The sequence below is a fragment of the Anomaloglossus baeobatrachus genome, chromosome 1, assembly GCF_048569485.1.
Source record: "Anomaloglossus baeobatrachus isolate aAnoBae1 chromosome 1, aAnoBae1.hap1, whole genome shotgun sequence".
Lineage (NCBI taxonomy): Eukaryota > Metazoa > Chordata > Amphibia > Anura > Aromobatidae > Anomaloglossus > Anomaloglossus baeobatrachus.
The window spans coordinates 822281323-822304309 of NC_134353.1; the positions used below are offsets into that span (position 1 = coordinate 822281323).

At 45.1% G+C, this 22987-nt stretch overlaps 1 protein-coding gene across 6 annotated transcripts in view; it reads left to right on the forward strand.

The window, feature by feature from the left end:
- KIAA0825 (KIAA0825 ortholog) overlaps window positions 1-22987 on the forward strand; it is a 785365-nt gene that overhangs the window by 328350 nt on the left and 434028 nt on the right. The gene's annotated exons all lie outside the window — the stretch shown is intronic.

Genomic DNA, 22987 nt, shown 5'->3' on the forward strand with positions numbered 1-22987 from the left:
TAGCAAAATCCCTTTAAACTGATGTATAGATTTTCAGTAATGCTTTGATCCCCTTCATGACACTTGATATTGTTGAGAAACCATGTGCAGAGGGACAAAAATCTGCATGTGGCATCCAATGCACTGGTTAGGGAATATTAATCTATATGTTACTCACTCTTTAAGACTATAATATACGTTTTAAGATAATGGTATCCCCACAATTATCAAATTTAAGAGTGTCTCATTGTCTATGTTTAAATCCTCCAATACTTCAATTCTGATTTAGATACTTGCTGTAGGGCAGGGGTGGGGAACCTTTTTACTGCCGGGGGCCATTTGGAATTTCCTACTAACCTTTGGGGGCCGCACAACATTATCAACCTGAAAAATAACCCTGCTATATTTGGTCAAACGATTAATTAACTCACCCCTATTGTGGTGGCCGGAGCTGCTTCTCTTTGGTGCGATTGTGATGTTCGGTGATATTGATCATCTTGTTTCTCACAGCTGCTTTTCCAGGTCTGTCTCTGTCTGGAGATGCTGGGGGCATACACATCACAGGAGGGGACAGGGCGCATAAATTACAGGAGACACTGGGAGTACACATCACAGGATGGGCTGGGGCATATACATCACAGGAGGGGCTGGGGCATATACATCACAGGAGGGGCTGGGGCATATACATCACAGGAGGGGCTGGGGCATATACATGAGGGGCTGGGGCATATACATCACAGGAGGGGCTGGGGCATATACATCACAGGAGGGGCTGGGGCATATACATCACAGGAGGGGCTGGGGCATATACATCACAGGAGGGGCTGGGGCATATACATCACAGGAGGGGCTGGGGCATATACATCAGTAGGGGGCATGGACAGCCCTGGCGGTGGCACAGACATGACTGGGGACACGCACAGCACTGGGTGGCAGCACGGACTGCACTGGGTGGCAGCACGGACTGCACTGGGTGGCAGCACGGACTGCACTGGGTGGCAGCACTAGGGAGACAGACAGGTCTGGGGGAACATAGACATCAACAGGAGAGCATGGACTGGGGAGCATAGAAAGCAGTGGGAGGGTACAGACAGCAGTAGCGAGTTAAGAGCACTGAGGGGTGGCACACAGCACTGGGGAGCATGGACAGCATATGGGGGGCACAGGCAGCACTCACCGTGGCATGGACAGCACTGGTGGCAGCATGGACAGCATTAGGTGGTGCGGACAGCACTGGTGGGGGGGCATAGACATCACCCAGGGGGTACTCACTGCACTAGGGGGGGCACGGACAGCAGTGAGGGGTTACACCGCGCTGAGGGGGTACACATCACTGGGGTGTACACAGCATTAGGTGGTACACACAGCACTAGGGGGTACACACAGCACCTGGGGGTACACAGCACTGAGGGGTACACACTGTACTAGGAGGTACACAGCATGAGGGGGTACACACAGCACGAGGGGGTACACACAGCATGAGGGGGTATACACAGCACGAGGGGGTACACACAGCATTAAGGGGTACACACAGCATTAGGGGGTACACACAGCATTAGGGGGTACACACAGCATTAGGGGGTACTCACTGTACTAGGGGGTACACACTGCACTAGGGGGTACACACTGCACTAGGGGGTACATACAGCACGAGGGGGTACACAGCACTGGGGTGTACACAGCATTAGGTGATACACACAGCACTAGGGGGTACACACAGCACCTTGGGGTACACAGCACTGGGAGGTACACACTGTACTAGGAGGTACACAGCATGAGGGGGTACACACAGCACGAGGGGGTACACACAGCATGAGGGGGTATACACAGCACGAGGGGGTACACACAGCATTAAGGGGTACACACAGCATTAGGGGGTACACACAGCATTAGGGGGTACACACAGCATTAGGGGGTACACACTGTACTAGGGGGTACACACTGTACTAGGGGGTACACACTGCACTAGGGGGTACATACAGCACGAGGGGGTACATACAGCACGAGGGGGTACACAGCACTGGGGTGTACACAGCATTAGGTGATACACACAGCACTAGGGGGTACACACAGCACCTTGGGGTACACAGCACTGGGAGGTACACACTGTACTAGGAGGTACACAGCATGAAGGGGTACACACAGCACGAGGGGGTACACACAGCACGAGGGGGTAAACACAGCACGAGGGGGTACACACAGCACGAGGGGGTATACAGCACTAGGGGGTACACAGCACTAGGGGGTACACACAGCATTAAGGGGTACACACAATTAGGGGGTACTCACTGTACTAGGGGGTACTCACTGCACTAGGGGGTACACACTGCACCAGGGGGTACACACAGCATTGGGGGGTACATACAGCACGAGGGGGTACACAGCACGAGGGGGTACACACAGCATTGGGGGGTACACACAGCACTGGGGGTTCACAGCACGAGGGGGTACACACAGCATTGGGGGGTACATACAGCACGAGGGGGTACACACAGCATTGGGGGGTACACACAGCATTGGGGGGTACACACAGTACGAGGGGGTACACAGCACTGAGCGGGGGGGGGCAGCGATGGGTTCAGTACTCACAGTGAGGGGGAGGGAGAGTCACACACACACACAGCACAGTTTCGGGAGGCTGGTAAACCTGCTGCAGCTCTTCTGTGTGACTTTATCGCAGCGTGCTGCTTACCCGCCCACCAGAGCACACATGCCGGGGATAAGCCTAGAATGTATGGGCTGCAGTCAGGTCCTGGAAGTCAGGATCTGGAGAGAGCCCGTACATTCTAGCATCTACCCACAGGGCATCAGGCAGTGGGATTTAAAGGGCCGGCAGCCGGGAAAAGCGCGGCTGCCACCAAAGCACAATGGTCCCCGGGAATGTGCCCGGGGGCCGCATAAAAAGTCATCACGGGCCGTATACGGCCCGCGGGCCGGAGGTTCCCCACCCCTGCTGTAGGGACACAATACATACCTGTCAGCCAAGCAATGGTTCAGTCGATTGTTCAGCTGGCAGTTATCTCTCCCAACTTCTTGCTTGCTATGCCAAGCCCACCTATGTTCTCTACGAGAGAGCTGCTGCCAGACTCCCCTGGCTGTGGCTTTTACACTGAGAACAAATTGATTGTCAGCGTGAAATTGGACATGCCAGATTCTTACGTCCCCAAACCTCACCTGTCAGAAAGGTGTTGAGACTCTTGTATGAACCTGATGATATCAGCAGGTTCAGCTAGTATCAGCCAAATGTATACACGGGCCTTAAGACAGTCCTTGGCCACAGACTTAAGGCCCCGTCACACTAAGCAACATCGCTAGCAACATCGCTGCTAACGAACAACTTTTGTGACGTTGCTAGCGATGTTGCTGTGTGTGACATCCAGCAACAACCTGGCCCCTGCTGTGAGGTCGTTGGTTGTTGCTGAATGTCCTGGGCCATTTTTTAGTTGTTGCTGTCCTGCTGTGAAGCACAGATCGCTGTGTGTGACAGCGAGACAGCAACAACTAAATGTGCAGGCAGCAGGAGCTGGCTTCTGCAGAGGCTGGTAACCAATGTAAACATCGGGTAACCAAGAAGCCCTGTCCTTGGTTACCCGATATTTACCTTTGATACCAGCCTCCCCCGCTCTCACTGCCTGTGCTGCCGGCTCCTGCTCTGTGCACATGTAGCTAGCTGCAGGACACATCGGGTTAATTAACCTGATGTGTGCTGTAAGTAGGAGAGCAGGGAGCCAGCGCTCAGTGTGCGCTGCTCCCTGCTCTCTGCACGTGTAGCTCCGTGCGGTGGTAACCAAGGTAAATATCGGGTTGGTTACCCGATATTTACCTTAGTTACCAAGCGCAGCATCTTCCACGCGGCGCTGGGGGCTGATCACTGGTTGCTGATGAGCTCACCAGCAACTCGTGTAGCCACGCTCCAGCGATCCCTGCCAGGTCAGGTTGCTGGTGGGATCGCTGGAGCGTCGCAGTGTGACAGCTCACCAGCAACCTCCTAGCAACTTACCAGCGATCCCTATCGTTGTTGGGATCGCTGGTAAGTTGCTTAGTGTGACGGTACCTTTAAGCATAGTATTTGGGTGCGTTATAGTCTGTGGCTATCATTTAAAGGTTTTATCATCATTGTAATCCAGCTAAAACACATTGACTGATAAAAGGTTGTCATTTTCTTCTATGTGAACCAATTCTTCCTAGTTGTTCAGATCTACCTGCCTGTCCATTGAATTGAGAACCATCTGCCAAGACTTTACACCCGTTGCACTAGGTATTCTTCTGATGGTCACCAACTTACAATCATATAAAATGTAGTTTTTCTTACAGCTGATAACCATACACAGTGGAAGCTCCTATCAACTTTAATTTTATATATATATATATATATATTTATATATATATATTTTTTTTTTGTCCAGGTTAGCTAGAAAGGCAGCACTCACCGGAGTTGAAGGCACAGTGCGTTTATTCTTGGTAACTGTGCTCTTACATGTGGTGGGACAGGTACAAAGGCGGGGAGGTGAGGGGAGGTAAGACGTCGGACGACGGGCTGTTTCGCACAGCTTGTGCTTTCACGAGCATTAGTGCACCCGGAGAAAGCCGATAGTTTCATGCTCTTATAACAGCTCTCTTACGAGATCAGCGGTGCCTTATTTCTTCTTTTTGAATTTAATTGTGTGTATATATATATATATATATATATATATATATATACAGTTAGGTCCAGAAATATTTGGACAGTGACACAATTTTCGCGAGTTGGGCTCTGCATGCCACCACATTGGATTTGAAATGAAACCTCTACAACAGAATTCAAGTGCAGATTGTAACGTTTAATTTGAAGGTTTGAACAAAAATATCTGATAGAAATTGTAGGAATTGTACACATTTCTTTACAAACACTCCACATTTTAGGAGATCAAAAGTAATTGGACAAATAAACCAAACCCAAACAAAATATTTTTATTTTCAATATTTTGTTGCAAATCCTTTGGAAGCAATCACTGCCTTAAGTCTGGAACCCATGGACATCACCAAACGCTGGGTTTCCTCCTTCTTAATGCTTTTCCAGGCCTTTACAGCCGCAGCCTTCAGGTCTTGCTTGTTTGTGGGTCTTTCCGTCTTAAGTCTGGATTTGAGCAATTGAAATGCATGCTCAATTGGGTTAAGATCTGGTGATTGACTTGGCCATTGCAGAATGTTCCACTTTTTTGCACTCATGAACTCCTGGGTAGCTTTGGCTGTATGTTTGGGGTCATTGTCCATCTGTACTATGAAGCACCGTCCGATCAACTTTGCGGCATTTGGCTGAATCTGGGCTGAAAGTAAATCCCGGTACACTTCAGAATTCATCCGGCTACTCTTGTCTGCTGTTATGTCATCAATAAACACAAGTGACCCAGTGCCATTGAAAGCCATGCATGCCCATGCCATCACGTTGCCTCCACCATGTTTTACAGAGGATGTGGTGTGCCTTGGATCATGGGCCGTTCCCTTTCTTCTCCAAACTTTTTTCTTCCCATCATTCTGGTACAGGTTGATCTTTGTCTCATCTGTCCATAGAATACTTTTCCAGAACTGAGCTGGCTTCATGAGGTGTTTTTCAGCAAATTTAACTCTCGCCTGTCTATTTTTGGAATTGATGAATGGTTTGCATCTAGATGTGAACCCTTTGTATTTACTTTCATGGAGTCTTCTCTTTACTGTTGACTTAGAGACAGATACACCTACTTCCCTGAGAGTGTTCTGGACTTCAGTTGATGTTGTGAACGGGTTCTTCTTCACCAAAGAAAGTATGCGGCGATCATCCACCACTGTTGTCATCCGTGGACGCCCAGGCCTTTTTGAGTTCCCAAGCTCACCAGTCAATTCCTTTTTTCTCAGAATGTACCCGACTGTTGATTTTGCTACTCCAAGCATGTCTGCTATCTCTCTGATGGATTTTTTCTTTTTTTTTCAGCCTCAGGATGTTCTGCTTCACCTCAATTGAGAGTTCCTTAGACCGCATGTTGTCTGGTCACAGCAACATCTTCCAAATGCAAAACCACACACCTGTAATCAACCCCAGACCTTTTAACTACTTCAATGATTACAGGTTAACGAGGGAGACACCTTCAGAGTTAATTGCAGCCCTTAGAGTCCCTTGTCCAATTACTTTTGGTCCCTTGAAAAAGAGGAGGCTATGCATTACAGAGCTATGATTCCTAAACCCTTTCTCCGATTTGGATGTGAAAACTCTCATATTGCAGCTGGGAGTGTGCACTTTCAGCCCATATTATATATATAATGGTATTTCTGAACATGTTTTTGTAAACAGCTAAAATAACAAAACTTGTGTCACTGTCCAAATATTTCTGGACCTAACTGTATATATATGTATATATGTATATATATATATATATATATATATATATATATATGGTAGGCAGTGGATGTAAAAAAAAAAACCACAAAGACATACGTTGTGATAGTTGTGTCTATGTATTCTTTATATCAAGAAATTGTATATATAAATATTCTGTAGCTGGTGAAATGCTGATTCTGGAATATCAAAGCACTGATATGTTATATGCTTCAATTCAAAGGCCAATAACAAATATATGAAAGGCTGGTAATCTGCTGTAGACTCAGACTCCATTAGAAAAAATTAAATCTTTGCTTCCGAAATTCTGCTATATTTTATAGACTTAATCTGACCTGGACTTCATGTGCATATGAAATGTAATTATACCAATAAGCAATACAATGGATCCACTTAATAATATACATGACTTTTTTCCGCTGGCGTCAGGAGCTTTGTGTACATATCAGACAAAAGTAAAATGTCATTCACTTCAGTCTGCTGTCAGCATCATAATGATTACGCATGACTTGTGCTTCAAAGGGAGAGAATAATATTCAGCTGGTGTAACCTTTTTCATTTTAGTAATTTTGGAGTTTCAGACTCAATTCTTATTACATACATATTTTGTAAGTAATGTGTAGGACAGAGAGTCCAGTCTGTTATTTGTTATTGAGCATGATCATTTGTAAATTTGTACAAACCCATTCATATAACTTATTATTTAATTGAGTTTATTCCATAGACATACCTGAGTCTGACGTACTATTTCTAGATCAATATTACTCACAGAATTAATTGTTTATTGCACAATAAAATTGTTGCTTATAGTATTAAAATAAATAAAATCAAGGACTTTCAATGACTTTCCAGGGACAGGAGCATTGTAGGTTATATCGTCTATAAGTTTTTATGATAGGGATTCAGGAGGGGTGTCTGAATTCAAGAGATAGAATTGGGACCATCATCAGATGTGTTACCCAGGGGCTTTCACCAAGCTCAATCCAGATTTATCTTTGCATAGGCAATTGCTAGCTATAGGCCAATAGTAACTATTCAGGTTCGGATTATTTGTAAAGAATCCCAAAGTACTATTCTGGTATTCGATACAAATAAAAACCTAATGCAAGTCAATGGGGAACTTGAACATTTTTCTTGAAGATTCCTCAGAAAAAATGCTTGGGTTCCCATTGACTTGCATTAGATCAGTTATTCGTGATGAATACCAGAATAGTTCTTTGGGATTCATTACAAATAGTCCGAACCCAAATATTTACTATTCACCCATAGCTAGAAAATACTAGATTTCCTAGAGCTGACATTTCTATCATGTCAATCATGTACACTAGAGATGAAAATTAGAGAACAACACACAATTTCCGAAATGTTAGGGTCATTGCGTAGTCTTATGTCATTATATGCTAACATGCGTAAACTAGCAGTATTTTAAGCTTGTCATAAATTGAATTTTTTCAAAAGCCCATAAAAATGTAAATGAGATAAATTAAAAAGAACACGGATGAAAATTAGAGAACACTTTCAGATACCTGCAAGTTATTGGTGTTAATCTGGCACTTGATGCTAATTTCCTTAATTATTTGACAAACCCTATTTAACTAACAGCCTAACTTTCCAGTTTGTACTGACTTTGCAAAAATAGTGTCATTCTAAAGTGACTGAAACCCTCCGGCAGCAGGTTGTCCAGATGAAAGCCAAAGGGGTGAACCTATCAGCCCTATCCAAGAGAAGTTGGTCATTCAAAGTCTGTGATTTCGAGAATACTGCATTTTTATAACATCACAAACTCTTTCAAATCCCTGAAAAAGGCTGATTGCCCTCGATAGAGATGACTGGATAATGCTGAAAAACTCCATGAGTAATCGTTTGAACACTGCAGCTGGAATTGCTCATAAGTTCAGCACTAAACAGGGTAAGGATCTGTTTCAGGGTCAGCTGTCGGGTTATCATGTATCAGCCCTGTTGTGCCCCGTAAATAGACTTCCGCCCTGACAAGGGCAGCACCCTAGTAAGCTGTCTGCCCCGCAACCTCATCAAAGAAAAGCCATCCCGACGCGTTTCCCTCTCAATAAGGAGAGTTCATCAGGGGAGAGAAAAATATCAACCTGCAATGGCAGAGATTGGTACAGAAGTTACAAGTAAAAAAATGTGTGTGTGCAGAGATATAAGGCGGTACATAATGGTGGCTGATAATTAGCCCACCCCCAGTTTTATACCTAATACGGCAAATTATAATTACCTACACATGTCCGGTACCAAGCGCTTCCACAATCAGCCTATAGCGCCAAAGGTCACATGATACTTATGCGTCTGAGATCACTTCCAGTGTCTCAGACGTCGGACTTCCACGTTCCACGGTGGTGCATGTAAAATCATATGATGCGGCATTGTCTAAGCTTACAGTCTGGGTCACATGATGATAACGCACCTGAGATCACATACAGTGTTTCAGACGTCAGACTTCCGCGTTCCATAGTGGAGCGCTTGGGATCACATGATGTGGCATTGTTTATGTACATATCACGTGTCCCAAACAACAGGCACTTCCACATCGTGGGGTGCAGTTATATGCATACTGCTACGCATGCGCACATAATATATGATCGCACAATAGTAGAAATGAATAAAATCTGCAATTAAGATTTAATCAAGATGGTAATTACATGCCAACATTTAACAGGCAGAAAAGCAAGGATGAAGGGCGCTAGTGGAGCCTGCAAAGTAATTAAGTCATGATAACCACTGTGTGCCAAGAGGATATATATAAATTCAATAAATAAGGCAACACATAGACATTACATAAATCAATATATCTGCTCAGGCAATGTTATCACAAGTATGCATGCATATACATAGGTAGCTCCTGACACCTGTAATAAATAAAGACCATCAATGTATGCCAGTATGATTTGGTGTCAACAGGTAATAACATGTTTAACTCTTGTAGCGGACATTAACCATTCAAATAAATACACTCTGAGTGATTGAGCTCAAAAAACGAGATGTTAGATAGATAATCACAAAAATTAATTGGACTGCGTGGACTATGCAAAGGCACCAAAAAGGGATTGAATAGCAATCTCAATCCCAGAAAAAAGGGACGGGGAAAGAAACCAAAAGGAAAAAATAAGATAACTACATCCTAAAAAAGATATGTTTTACATTGTGATAGGAAAATGCTATAATAATGAATGAAGAAGCCTACCTTTATAATAATCCCCAAAAGGCCAGAAGTAAACTTATGATAAAGATTTGGCCGATAAAGTACAGGGCAAACAATTTAAGGTCAATGGACCAGATTAGCTGTCAAAAAGACCAAAATAACAAGTTAATCACAGGGCCAAGGGACTAAATAAAGCAACCAAAATTAATCTGGTCATTAAGACCCTCTGGATGGCAAGTTTTAAAACATAATATCATCCTTGCCTCCTTTCTTAACAGAATGCGATCCAGATTGCCACCTCTAGGAGATGCTTTGACTTTTAGAATACCCATGAAGGAATTGACTTCCCTATTAGAACTGTGCTGTACGTTCATATGCCTGGCAATTCAATTGGGGTATCACGATCATTCCTGATATTCCCCATGTGTTCGCCCACTTGTATACGAAACTCATGTATGGTTTTGCCCACGTATTGTATCCCACAATAGCACAGGTTCACAATACCTTTTGTTTTGCAATTGATGAACTCTCTGATATAGAGAGATTCACCCGTAGATGTGCTGGTAAATCTATTGCCCGTGCTGATGAGTACACAGGCGACACATGAGCCACATCTAAAGCAACCAGATGGCTTTTTTGGGATCCACATAACGCCACCACTGAGTGCCACAAAATGGCTATGAGTTAGTCGATCACCCAGGGAATGGTTTTTATGAAAGGTAATGTTTGGCTGTGGCTTAATGCATCCCACAAGATTGTTGTCCATCCCAAGAATGCCACAGTGTTGCTCAAGTATATATCTGATAATTTACGGCGAATTGAGTGGATGCGAATTGAAAGTTCCTTATTATGATCTGGGGTCTCTAGTTTATTTTTATTATTATTAATATTTTTTTATTTTTAATCGTCTTCAGCTTGATCTTGAGCCATGGTGACTTGATGGATGAATGCCCTGTAGGAAGATCGATCTTGTGCAAGCCTAGATAGGTCCACCATGGACTTGTCCGTCGTTATCTTGATAGTATCAAACCATCAATTTGCTGGTTTTCCTCTTCTCCTTGTTCCTCCTATTCGTCTGACCATGATGTCCTTCTCCAGTGATTCCTCTCTTTTATGATGTGTTCAAAGTAGGCAAGTTGTAGAAGAATAAAGTGGCGAGTCCCATAATTAAAATCTTCATCTTTATTCAGGAAATTTTTAAAACATCATGATGGTTGAATTATAGCCTAAAGGGGGCTTTACACGCTACGACATCGCTAATGCAAACTCGTTGGGGTCACGGAATTGGTGACGCACATCCGGCCGCATTAGCGATGCCGTTGCGTGTGACACCGATGAGCGATTTTGCATCGTTGCAAAAACGTGCAAAATCGCTCATCGGTGACATGGGGGTCCATTCTCAAAAATCGTTACTGCAGCAGTAACGAGGTTGTTCCTCGTTCCTGCGGCAGCACACATCGCTCCGTGTGACACCGCAGGAACGAGGAAGCTCTCCTTACCTGCCTCCCGGCCGCTATGCGGAAGGAAGGAGGTGGGCGGGATGTTACGTCCCGCTCAGCTCCGCCCCTCTGCTGCTATTGGGCGGCCGCTTAGTGACGTCGCTGTGACGCCGCACGGACTGCCCCCTTAGAAAGGAGGCGGTTCGCCAGTCACAGCGACGTCGCCGGGCAGGTAAGTATGTGTGACGGGTCTGGGTGATGTTGTGCGGCACGGGCAGCGATTTGCCCGTGTCGCGTAACAGATGGGGGCGGGTACCCACACTAGCGATATCGGGACCGATATCGCAGTGTGTAAAGCCCGCTTTAGGCAAGCATGCCCTTAGTTACTGAGATGACTCAGGGCATGCTTGCCTGAAACATGTTGAGACTATAATTCACCCATCATGATGTTTTAAAAATTTGCTGACTAAAGATGAAGATTTTAATTGTGGGACTCGCCACTTTACCCTTTTTCATGAGACGCTTCGGAAGTCTAAGCTGTGGCTGGAGACTCAGACAAACAAAGCGGACTACATCTTTCAAATAAGACACGGTGAGGCATGGTTATATATATAATTTCTGTAGGCAAGTTGTAGCTTGGTGATAATTGCTTTGAGTAACATGTCTGGCCTTATTTGTTCCAAAACTAATTTGTTTGTTCTTCTTGCCATCCATGGTATGGATAAGATCTTTCTCCAGCAACACATTTCAAAGGTATTTCTATACAAAATTAATACTCTCCTAACTGCTTACCTGTCCATCTTCCATGCAGCCCTCACTTTTCTCTATCTCTGTACTCCTTGCCATTACTTCTGGCACTACTAGGCCTCTGATGTACTTTTTTTTAACACTTTGCCAGACTCTATGATTCAGCACAATAGCAGCCGCAGCTTGCAGCTGGTTTGTAAAGTTTTTGCAGAATGAATTACAAAAAAAATCTGTATTTTGGAGAATATTGTGTATTTTTTTTAAATTTGAGAGTTCATTTTCATTCATGTAAATTTGCTCATCTCTAGTAAAAAAGAGGGTTTTTTTTATTTCCTGTGAGGATCTGTTCTAACATCCTCTATTTGACCACAATGAGCATGGGAGCTTTTTTTCCTTGTGCTGTAGTATTTGGCTGCACTGTATTAATGTTATGGATATTAAGGGTGGATTCAAATTAGTGCAAGGAAAACATAGAAGAGTCATCCTCTGCAACCAGCAATGACTAGATGTCATTGTCCGTCCTTTAATCAGTTTAGAGAAGTTGCATCAAATGTATTTGAAATGCTTCTCCAGTTTCAGGCTGCTCAGTATTTGGACTACAAACAACAGTGTTCCTTTCAGTAAATTTTTAAATCATTTGAACTCCAAAATTTGCCCCTTTTAGTAACGAATACTTAAAGGGAACCTGTCATGTCCTCAAACTCTTCTAATCTGTAGATATGAGGTTTATCTGCCTGTTAAAAACATTGTAAGGCTATGTGCACACAGTGCGTTTTTCTCGGCGTTTTTCGGGTACGTTTTTGGCCTCAAAACTGCATGACTTTGCTTCCCCAGCAAAGTCTATGAGTTTTTATTTTTGCTGTCCCCACACAGCGTTTTTTTTCAGCTGCGTTTTTGTGGTGACCACAAAAGCGCAGCATGTCAATTATTCCCGCGTTTTTCACTGCGCTTTTCATCCATTGAGTTCAATGGGATGTTGAAAGACGCAATGAGAAACGCAAATAGCTGCGTTTTGGTGCGTTTTGGTGCGTTTCTAAGACCAAAAACGCAGCTATAAACGCAGGAGGTGGGTAGTAAAGTGACGTGTACAGGAAGAGGATTCCTTCTGTCTGTATATACAGAAGCGTGAATCCTCCCCGTACCGTCACCGTCGCTTCCACCTCCCCTCCTGTGCATGTCAGCTGCCATGCGGCGCCATGTCTGGGCGGGAGGTGGAAGCGGCTGCGAAAACAAAAGTTAACAGTAGAAAAAAAAAAAAAAAGTTATACTCACCTGTCTGCAGACTCCCAGTGCCATGCCCGCTCCCAGCTCCTCTCACGGTATCGCCGCTCCGGCTGTGTGCAGACAGCCGGGAAACCTCCGATGGATGCAGGACCTGGCGATGGATCACCTGATGCAGTCACCTGACGCATCAGGTGATCGTAAGTATCGCGGTGACGCGGGCGCCCGGCCGGTATCAGCGGATGCGTCAGGAGACTTCATCCCTGATTACCGGCAGCTGCTGCAGCGATCGGACGGGATCAGACTCCCGCCCCATCGCTGCAGGAGCTGCCGGTAATCAGCACATAAGTGAGTATTATTTTTTTTATTTTTTTTTGCACCGATGCATCAGCTGATTGTATAATCAGCTTTTATACAATCAGCTGATGTGTGATGGGATTCAGGCACTTGATCCTGACACATCATCTGATCGCTTTGCCTTCCAGCAAACCGATCAGATGATATTGGATCCGGATTGGACGGCGCGGGACCCTGACCCAGGATTACTGCGGAGGGGGGTTTATTTCAATAAAGATGGAGTCACTAATTGTGTTGTGTTTTATTTCTAATAAAAATATTTTTCTGTGTGTTGTGTTTTTTTTTATCTTTACTAGAAATTCATGGTGGCCATGTCTAATATTGGCGTGACACCATGAATTTCGGGCTTAGGGCTAGCTGATAATATACAGCTAGCCCTAACCCCATTATTATTACTTAGCTAGCCACCCGTCACCAGGGCAGCTGGAAGAGTTGGATACAGCGCCAGAAGATGGCGCTTCTATGAAAGCGCCATTTTCTGGGGTGGCTGCGGGACTGCAATTCACAGCGGGGGTGCCCAGAAAGCATGGGCACCCTGCACTGTGGATTCCAATCCCCAGCTGCCTAGTTGTACCCGGCTGGACTCAAAAATTGGGCGAAGCTCACGTCATTTTTTTTTAAAATTATTTCATGAAATTCAGGAAATAATTTAAAAAAAAAAGGGCTTCCCTATATTTTTGGTTCCCAGCCGGGTACAAATAGGCAGCTGGGGGTTGGGGGCAGCCCGTACCTGCCTGCTGTACCCGGCTAGCATACAAAAATATGGCGAAGCCCACGTCATTTTTTTTGTTTGGGGGGGCAAAGAAATCCTGCATACAGTCCTGGAAGGAGGATGCTGAGCCTTGTAGTTCGACAGCTGCTGTCTGCTCTCCTGCATACACTATTGGATGGAGGATGCTGAGCCTTGTAGTTCTGCAGCTGTCTGCTCTTCTGCATACACTAGTGGAGAATGAAGAACACATTGAAGAAGGAAATGACATCAGACCTTTTTTTTTTGTTCACTGATAAAAAACGCATAAAGACGCAGTGAGCAAAAACGCAGCAAAACAACGCACCAAATCGCGGCAAAACGCGTGCGTTTTTTGCTGCGTTTTTTGCGACGCAGGTGCGTTTTTGTGCATTTTTAGCGGCCAAAAACGCACAAAAACGCAGCGTCAAAAAGACGCACTGTGTGCACATAGCCTAAGGCTAGGTTCGCACACTGCGTCTTTTTGACGCAGCGTTTTTGTGCGTTTTTGGCCGCTAAAAACGCACCTGCGTCGAAAAAACGCATCAAAAAACGCATGCGTTTTTGCCGCGATTTGGTGCGTTTTTGGCTGCGTTTTGCTGCGTTTTTGATCTCTGCGTTTTGCTTCATTTTTCCAATGCATTGCATGGGGGGAAAACGCAGAAAAACGCAGGAAAGAACTGACATGTCCATTTTTTTTTTTAACTCAAAAACGCAAGTAAAAAAACCAGATGTGTGCGGACAGCAAAAATGAAAACTCATAGACTTTGCTGGGGAAGCAAAGTCCTGCAGTTTTGAGGCCAAAAACGCACCCGAAAAACACGCAAAATCGCCGCAAAAAACGCACTGTGCGCACATAGCCTTAAGCTATGCAGCTGTCTACTGAAAGCCCAGCTGCTGGGAGGAAATTAACTTTATTACACCTAGCAGCCTCCAGTGTTCAGTCAGAGAGGTGTGCTGGTGTGGCTTCAGTCACATTGACCAGCTGCTGTTAGCACTAATGCACTTCTGGGACGGCTGTGAGGCAAAATCAGTCTCTGCTCATTGTATTGTGAGTGGTGACTGAGGTTGCACCGCTACTTGGGTTGCTACTTCAATGACCTACACATGTGGTGAGCAACATAACTAGAGATGGGCGAACCCGCAGATATTTGCGTTTGGCGGGTTTGGGACCGGACCTGAAGTATAGCCTGAACACCGAAAACCATATTAGTGTATGGGGACACAAACTTGTGTGCTGTAAAATGATGTTAGTGCTAGGGGGCTGCAAAAAGAAGAAATATGGGGATTAGATCAGGACAGTTATACTTACCAAGTCTCCTTTGCGGCTGTCACACTGCTTCTAGGTCTGATAATTAACTTTCGTGCAATAACCATGGGCCTTCCCAGCCGGAGAATACCAGCTGTCCTCTTTATTATAGCTGGGTATCAAAATTTGGCGTTGACTGCATTCCGTTTTTAAAAAATATTTATTTAAATCATTTTAAAAAAGCTTCATGTGGCCCCTCACATTTTAATACACAGTCAAGATGATGTACCCAGCTGGGGGCTGCAGCCTGTAGCCATCTGCTTTATGCATGATACGCCTAAATAAAATCCTAAATGACAAATTGTCGCTTGAGGTAACCTAACTAGTGAATTGAGTCCACCTGTGTGTAATTTATTCAAGTATAACTACAGCTGTTCTGTGAAGACATCAGAGGTTTGTTTGAGAACATTCGGGGTCAAATAGCATCATGAAAGCCAAAGAACACACCAGACAGGTGTGGGATAAAGTTGTGAGGAAGAGTTAAGAAGGGTTAGATTATTAAAAAAAAAGCGCCCAGGCGCTGAACATTTCACACAGCACTATTCAACCCATCATCCAATAATGGAAAGAGTATGGCACAAGTGCAAACATATGGCCATTCACCTAAACTGACATCCCGAGCAAGCAGAGCACTAAGAGGCCCATGGTCACTCTAGAGGAGCTGCAGAGATCCGGCAAAACACCAGTGATGGTTGTCTTTGTTATCTTTTATCGTTTTGTGTCAGCTTTACTATCAGAGTCATTATATGTAAAATATTGCCAACTTCCAAATGGATGCCACTTGAAGACTAGTCAGGTCACTTCTTTTAGCCACTTAACAGCTTTCCAAACATGAAGCGGTTAAAAAAAAATAATAAGAATTAGACCTACCGGTAATGATGTTTCCAGGAGTCCGTCATGACAGCACTACCGGAGGTTGCTCCCCTATCCTCTGTAGGGACAGGAAACACGCAAGAGGTTAAAACCCCTCCCATCCCCAACCTACTCAGTGACTTTCCAATTACCACCGCAGGATGGGTACAATGCCATTTTATTTGAACAAAATAGTAACAGAAACTGTGCAAATACAAGACAGCAGTACAAAACAGGCATGAAAAGGGAGGGAAATAAGGGTGCTGTCATGACGGACTCCTGGAAACATCATTACCGGTAGGTCTAATTCTTATTTTCCAGGTCTTCCTTACATGACAGCACCATCGGAGTGTACCACAGGAATCGGATTTAGGGGGGGTCGACTGCCTGAAGCACCTTCCTACCAAAGGCCAAACATTCGTCAGCCGACAAATCTAGCTTGTAATGTTTACAGAAGGTACAGGGGCCAGACCATGTTGTTGTGTCACGGACCTGCACTAAGGTAGCCCCTGCCTTAGTAGCCCAAGAAGCGGCAATAGCCCGGGTAGAGTGAGCCCTAATGGAAGAGGGAGGGTCCCGCCCCGGAATAGGCCGATGAGATCAAGGATTTAACCCATTTGGCCAGTGTAGCCTTGGAAGCCTTTTTGCCCCTGTGTTTTCCCCCGAATTGAACAAATAGACAAATGTCCAATCTCCAGCTCTTAGTTGCCTTCAGATAGGCCAACAGTACTCTGCATACATCCAAGGAACTAAGCTCTTGTTCTCTAGGAGTGGCAGGAGTGGCACAGAAAGACGGAAGAACAATCTCCTGATTGAGGGTAGCCGTAGACACAACTTTAGGAGAAAAGCCAGGATCCAACTTCAGAATGATGCAGTCATTTCGTATCTGGAAATAAGGCTCCGATATGGATAGTGCGTGGATCTCACTAATCCGTTTTGCTGTAGTTATGGCGATGAGAAACACCGCCTTGTAAGTGAGGTCTTTGATGGATAACGCATCTCCCGATTGGAAAGGCGGGGAACAGAGGAATTGCAGAACTAGACTCCGTTCCCATGGAGGCGAGGAAACTCAAATCGTAGGCCGAAGGCGCTGTGTAGCCTTAATAAAATGAGTGACCCAGAGATGAACAGCCAAGCGTGTGTCCAGGTAGACACTGAGGGCTGCCACCTGCACCTTCAGGGTACTAGGCTTCAAGCCTTTACTGAAACCTGCTTGGAGAAATTCCAGCACCCCGGCAATACTGACGGTGCCCGTGGGTAAGAGACTGGTATTTTGATGGGCACAAAACGTCTTCCAAACCTTCTGATATATTGAATTTGTGACCGATTTTCTGCTGCGCATCATTGTGGCTATGACCGGATCCGAAAGGCCCCGGGATTGCAAGACCTGCCATTCAGGATCCATGCTGATAACTGAAGCTGCTGAAGGTTCTGATGGAGCAGAGGACCTTGGGAGAGGAGGTCCCTCCAGAGATGGAGAAGAACCTGGGCATCCTGGGCCAGAATCCGCAGAAGAGAGAACCAACTCCGCTTTGGCCAGCAGGGAACCACCACAGTCATGTGTACCTGATCCACTTGAATCCGTAAGACCTTGGGGATGAGAGTAATCGGAGGGAAGGCGTAATGCAGAGCGTTCCCCCAGAATTGAGAAAGCGCGTCAACCGCCAATGGCCAGTCTGCCGGATTGAGGGAGAAGAAGTGAGGCAGCTTTGAATTCCGCCAGGTAGCAAACAGATCCATCTTTGGCTGTCCCCATCTTTGGACGAGACTCTGAAAAACCGCTGGGTTCAGACACCATTCCGAAGGATGAACCTGGTGACGGCTGAGAAAGTCTGCTTCTGTGTTCTCTATCCCCTTCACGTGTACCGTAGACACCGAAAGGACCATCGTCTCCAAGAGCTGAAATGTTAAGTCTGCTAGCTGCTGTAGAGGTGGGTGTCGTGCACCTCCCTGAACGCGAATAAAGGACACTGCTGTAGTGTTGTCGGAAAGGATTCGCACATGTTCCTGATCAACCGCCGATACTGTTTGAGAGCCTCCAAGATTGCTCGCAGTTCCCAAAAATTCGAGGACTGGAACCTCATGTGATAGGGCCATGGTCCCTGAAGCTAAGACTGGTCCACTTTGGCACCCCAACCCGATTGACTCGCGTCTGTGGTAATCAGGACGCATGGCGACGTGCCCCAACGGACTCCTCGGAGGAGATTGCTCATATCGCACCACTTGTGCAGAGACCCTCGGGCTTCTTTCGTCAGGGAAAAGCACAGTTCCAAGTTCCTCTGGTGACCGACGGAGACTGCCAGAATGTTTCCTTGCAGCGCCCTGGAATGGTACTGACTCCATTGCACGCAGTGAATGCAGGAAGTCATGAAACCTAGTACCCGCATAGCCCGTCTCACCGACGTCCTGTTTCGTATGGCAAATCTTCCAATCTCTTGACTGATTGAGGACACCTTCTCTGCCGGAAGAAACGAACACTGACTGGTAGAGTCCAGGACAGTTCCCAGAAATATTCGCCGCGGTCACGGTTGTAATGCGGACTTCTCTAGATTGATCATCCAGCCTAAATCATTCAGTATTTGCGTAACGAGCTGAAGATGATGCTCCATTGCCGGAACTGAGTCTGACACAAGGAGAAAATCGTCAGGATACGGAACCAGGGGTAGTTTTTTCAGCCGAAGGTAAGCTACCATTTCCACCAAGACCTTTGAAAAGATGCGTGGGGTGGAAGAGAGGTCGAAAGGGAGGCAACAGAACTGGAATGGAACACCTCCCTTCCTTTCAGAAGGGCAAACCGTAAATATTGTTGACTTGCGGGATGAATGGGAAGGTGGTAGTAAGCATCCCGCATGTCTATGGTGCACATCAATGATCCTGGGGATATCAGAGGAACTGTGGAATGGATGGATTCCATACAAAACCTCTTGTAGACGGCCCCACTATAGGGGCTTCAAGTTTCAAGTTTAAGTTTATTATTGTCCGGTACTGTCCGTAAAGGCTTTTTGACGGAGAACAGACGGGAATAATGCCCCCGAATTTCTCAGCCTGAGGGACTGGGAAAATTGCACCGTTCCGTAAAAGGTCTGCGACATCTGCCAATAGACGAGCCATGGAGGAGGCGGACCCCTGTGTAATCGTGAAGCGACTGGAGGGGGATTGGGAAAATTGTATCCTGTGTCCCTGATCTATTAGTGATAGAACCCATGGATTGGCGGTTACCTCCTTCCAGCCATCTAGAAAATGGGATAACCGACCCCCCCACTGGAAAACCATTAGGATTGTTTGGATTTGGGCCGGTAATCCGGAATTGGGTTTTGTAACTCTTGGACCTCTATCGGACCAGGAAGGAAAACCCTTTCTGCCTTGAAAGGACTGCCTACGGGAAGAAGAAGGTTTATTATGGGCCAAAAACCTGCGTTTTTCCTCAGGGAATCCCTTCTTTTTGTCAGAGGCTTTCTCCAGGATCTCATCTAATGCTGGCCCAAAAACCCGTAAGCCTGAGAAGGGAATGGAACACAATTTTTGCTTAGGTGCAAGGTCACCGAACCAAGACCTTAGCCAGATGGATCTCCGGGCTGTATTAGATAGAACGCTGTTCTTGGCTGCGAACCTAATCGATTCGGCTGAGGCATCAGCCAAGAAAGCAGTTGCATTTTTTAACAGCAGTAATGCCTCAAGGAGACGCTCAGTGGGAGTACTCTGCCTAAGATGGTCCTCCAAATCATTGAGCCAGAAGCCCATAGATCTGGCGACCGAGGTGGCAGCGATATTAGTCTTAATGGTCGCGGCCGATGCTTCCCAGGACTTTTTCAGCAACGCATCGGCCTTGCGGTCCATGGTGTCCTTAAGTACAGAAGAATCCTCGAAAGGAATCGAGGTTTATCGCTTTCGATGTGAGAGCATAGGAACTGATATGCTAATCAACCTTGGTTCAGGCTCTGCTGCGAGCGGACCCAAGTGTCATGCGACTGTGATCTGACCTTGTTATCAGATCACAGGTACAAAGAAGAGGGGGGAGTGCTTTATCTCTCTTCTCTGCTGCATGTCTACGTGTATTTCGAATTGGACTCAAATGACATCCAAGTGTAGTGCGATGATGTTTCACACGCACACACAGACTAGTATGGGTGCGTGTGAGCCTAGACTTGCTGTTAACCACAGCATGCTGCGATTCTTTTTCATGTCAATATAGCATGAGAAAAAAAAAAATTTCAGAAAAAGGTTACACTGCCTGCTTGCAATTATGTTCACTTTATAGCATTCTGCACTCAAATAAAAAACATGCTTTATATTACTCTAACATGAAATTTAACTAAATGTAACTTTGTGATAACATCTAATATATAAAGCTGAGTGTATGTATGTGTGTATGTATATACAGTGCCTACAAGTAGTATTCAACCCCCTGCAGATTTCGCAGGTTTGATGAGATGCAAATAAGTTAGAGCCTGCAAACTTCAAACAAGAGCAGGATTTATTAACAGATGCATAAATCTTACAAACCAACAAGTTATGTTGCTCAGTTAAATTTTAATAAATTTTCAACATAAAAGTGTGGGTCAATTATTATTCAACCCCTAGGTTTAATATTTTGTGGAATAACCCTTGTTTGCAATTACAGCTAATAATCGTCTTTTATAAGACCTGATCAGGCCGGCACAGGTCTCTGGAGTTATCTTGGCCCACTCCTCCATGCAGATCTTCTCCAAGTTATCTAGGATCTTTGGGTGTCTCATGTGGACTTTAATCTTGAGCTCCTTCCACAAGTTTTCAATTGGGTTAAGGTCAGGAGACTGACTAGGCCACTGCAACACCTTGATTTTTTCCCTCTTGAACCAGGCCTTGGTTTTCTTGGCTGTGTGCTTTGGGTCATTGTCTTGTTGGAAGATGAAATGACGACCCATCTTAAGATCCTTGATGGAGGAGCGGAGGTTCTTGGCCAAAATCTCCAGGTAGGCCGTGCTATCCATCTTCCCATGGATGCGGACCAGATGGCCAGGCCCCTTGGCTGAGAAACAGCCCCACAGCATGATGCTGCCACCACCATGCTTGACTGTAGGGATGGTATTCTTGGGGTCGTATGCAGTGCCATCCAATCTCCAAACGTCACGTGTGTGGTTGGCACCAAAGATCTCGATCTTGGTCTCATCAGACCAGAGAACCTTGAACCAGTCTGTCTCAGAGTCCTCCAAGTGATCATGAGCAAATTGTAGACGAGCCTTGACATGACGCTTTGAAAGTAAAGGCACCTTACGGGCTCGTCTGGAACGGAGACCATTGCGGTGGAGTACGTTACTTATGGCATTGACTGAAACCAATGTCCCCACTGCCATGAGATCTTCCCGGAGCTCCTTTCTTGTTGTCCTTGGGTTAGCCTTGACTCTTCGGACAAGCATGGCCTCGGCACGGGTGGAAACTTTCAAAGGTTGTCCAGGCCGTGGAAGGCTAACAGTAGTTCCATAAGCCTTCCACTTCCGGATGATGCTCCCAACAGTGGAGACAGGTAGGGCCAACTCCTTGGAAAGGGTTTTGTACCCCTTGCCAGCCTTGTGACCCTCCACGATCTTGTCTCTGATGGCCTTGGAATGCTCCTTTGTCTTTCCCATGTTGACCAAGTATGAGTGCTGTTCACAAGTTTGGGGAGGGTCTTAATTAGTCAGAAAAGGCTGGAAAAAGAGATAATTAATCCAAACATGTGAAGCTCATTGTTCTTTGTGCCTGAAATACTTCTTAATACTTTAGGGGAACCAAACAGAATTCTTGTGGTTTGAGGGGTTGAATAATAAATGATCCTCTGAATAAACTTTTCACAATTTAAAAAAAAAAATAAAAAAAGAAATAACATTCTTTTTTGCTGCAGTGCATTTCACACTTCCAGGCTGATCTACAGTCCAAATGTCACAATGCCAAGTTAATTGCGAATGTGAAAACCTGCTAAATCTGCAGGGGTTTGAATACTACTTGTAGGCACTGTATGTATGTGTGTGTGTGTATGTGTGTGTATGTCTGCTAAAGGAAGCCACACCATCGTATTTACAATCACAATATTTTGCACAGACACCCCATTTGATTCAGGGGACGTCATAGACTATGTTTTGAAGAGAAAATTTAACCCTGCGCTTAAAAGTTATTTGCCAAAAAACTGGTTACATTAATACACTTCTTTTTTGTTGGAATCAAATGTTAAGCAGAAAGGAGAATTATAACTTTTCTTTTTATTTTTCATTTGTTTTTTAATCCTTTTCTAACTTTGTCTCAAAAACTGTCAAAACTGCGTAAAACTATCCTACAAGTTTAACCCTTTATTATATCTAAATTCCTGTGTGAGTCCATCCCCCAAATACACAGATGGGGGCACTCTGGCAGATACCGTTGCTTTTCAGAATCGCGTAGCCGTATTTTGGCAATGTATAGCAATGATTCACTGACTGCTATATTTTAGATTAGCCCCTTACTTGTCAAAATGATTTTCAGTAAACGGAATTAATTTGAGTGCACCTCCCGGGTATTGTGACACGGAGGTAAAGCTTAGTGTAGGCAGATTTATTCATGCACAAAAAAGTTCTAATTTTTACCTTCTACAACAAGAACCTACAAGGCTCTACACAATGGATAAGTGAAGTTACTTTGTGTCAGTAACAAATCTGGCAGCGTACCAAATGTTAATTTGCTGTTAGCTACTTGAGATTAAATGTAATTCCTTCCCTGAGCAGTTTTAAAGTAAGCAAGCATGAAAGCATTTTCTGAGTAATCTGGGAGGAATTGACATTTAAATGAGTTAGCATTACATCTGCACTTTAAGGCTATTCATTTCATAGATAAATTAACTACATTATTCTCTCTTTAT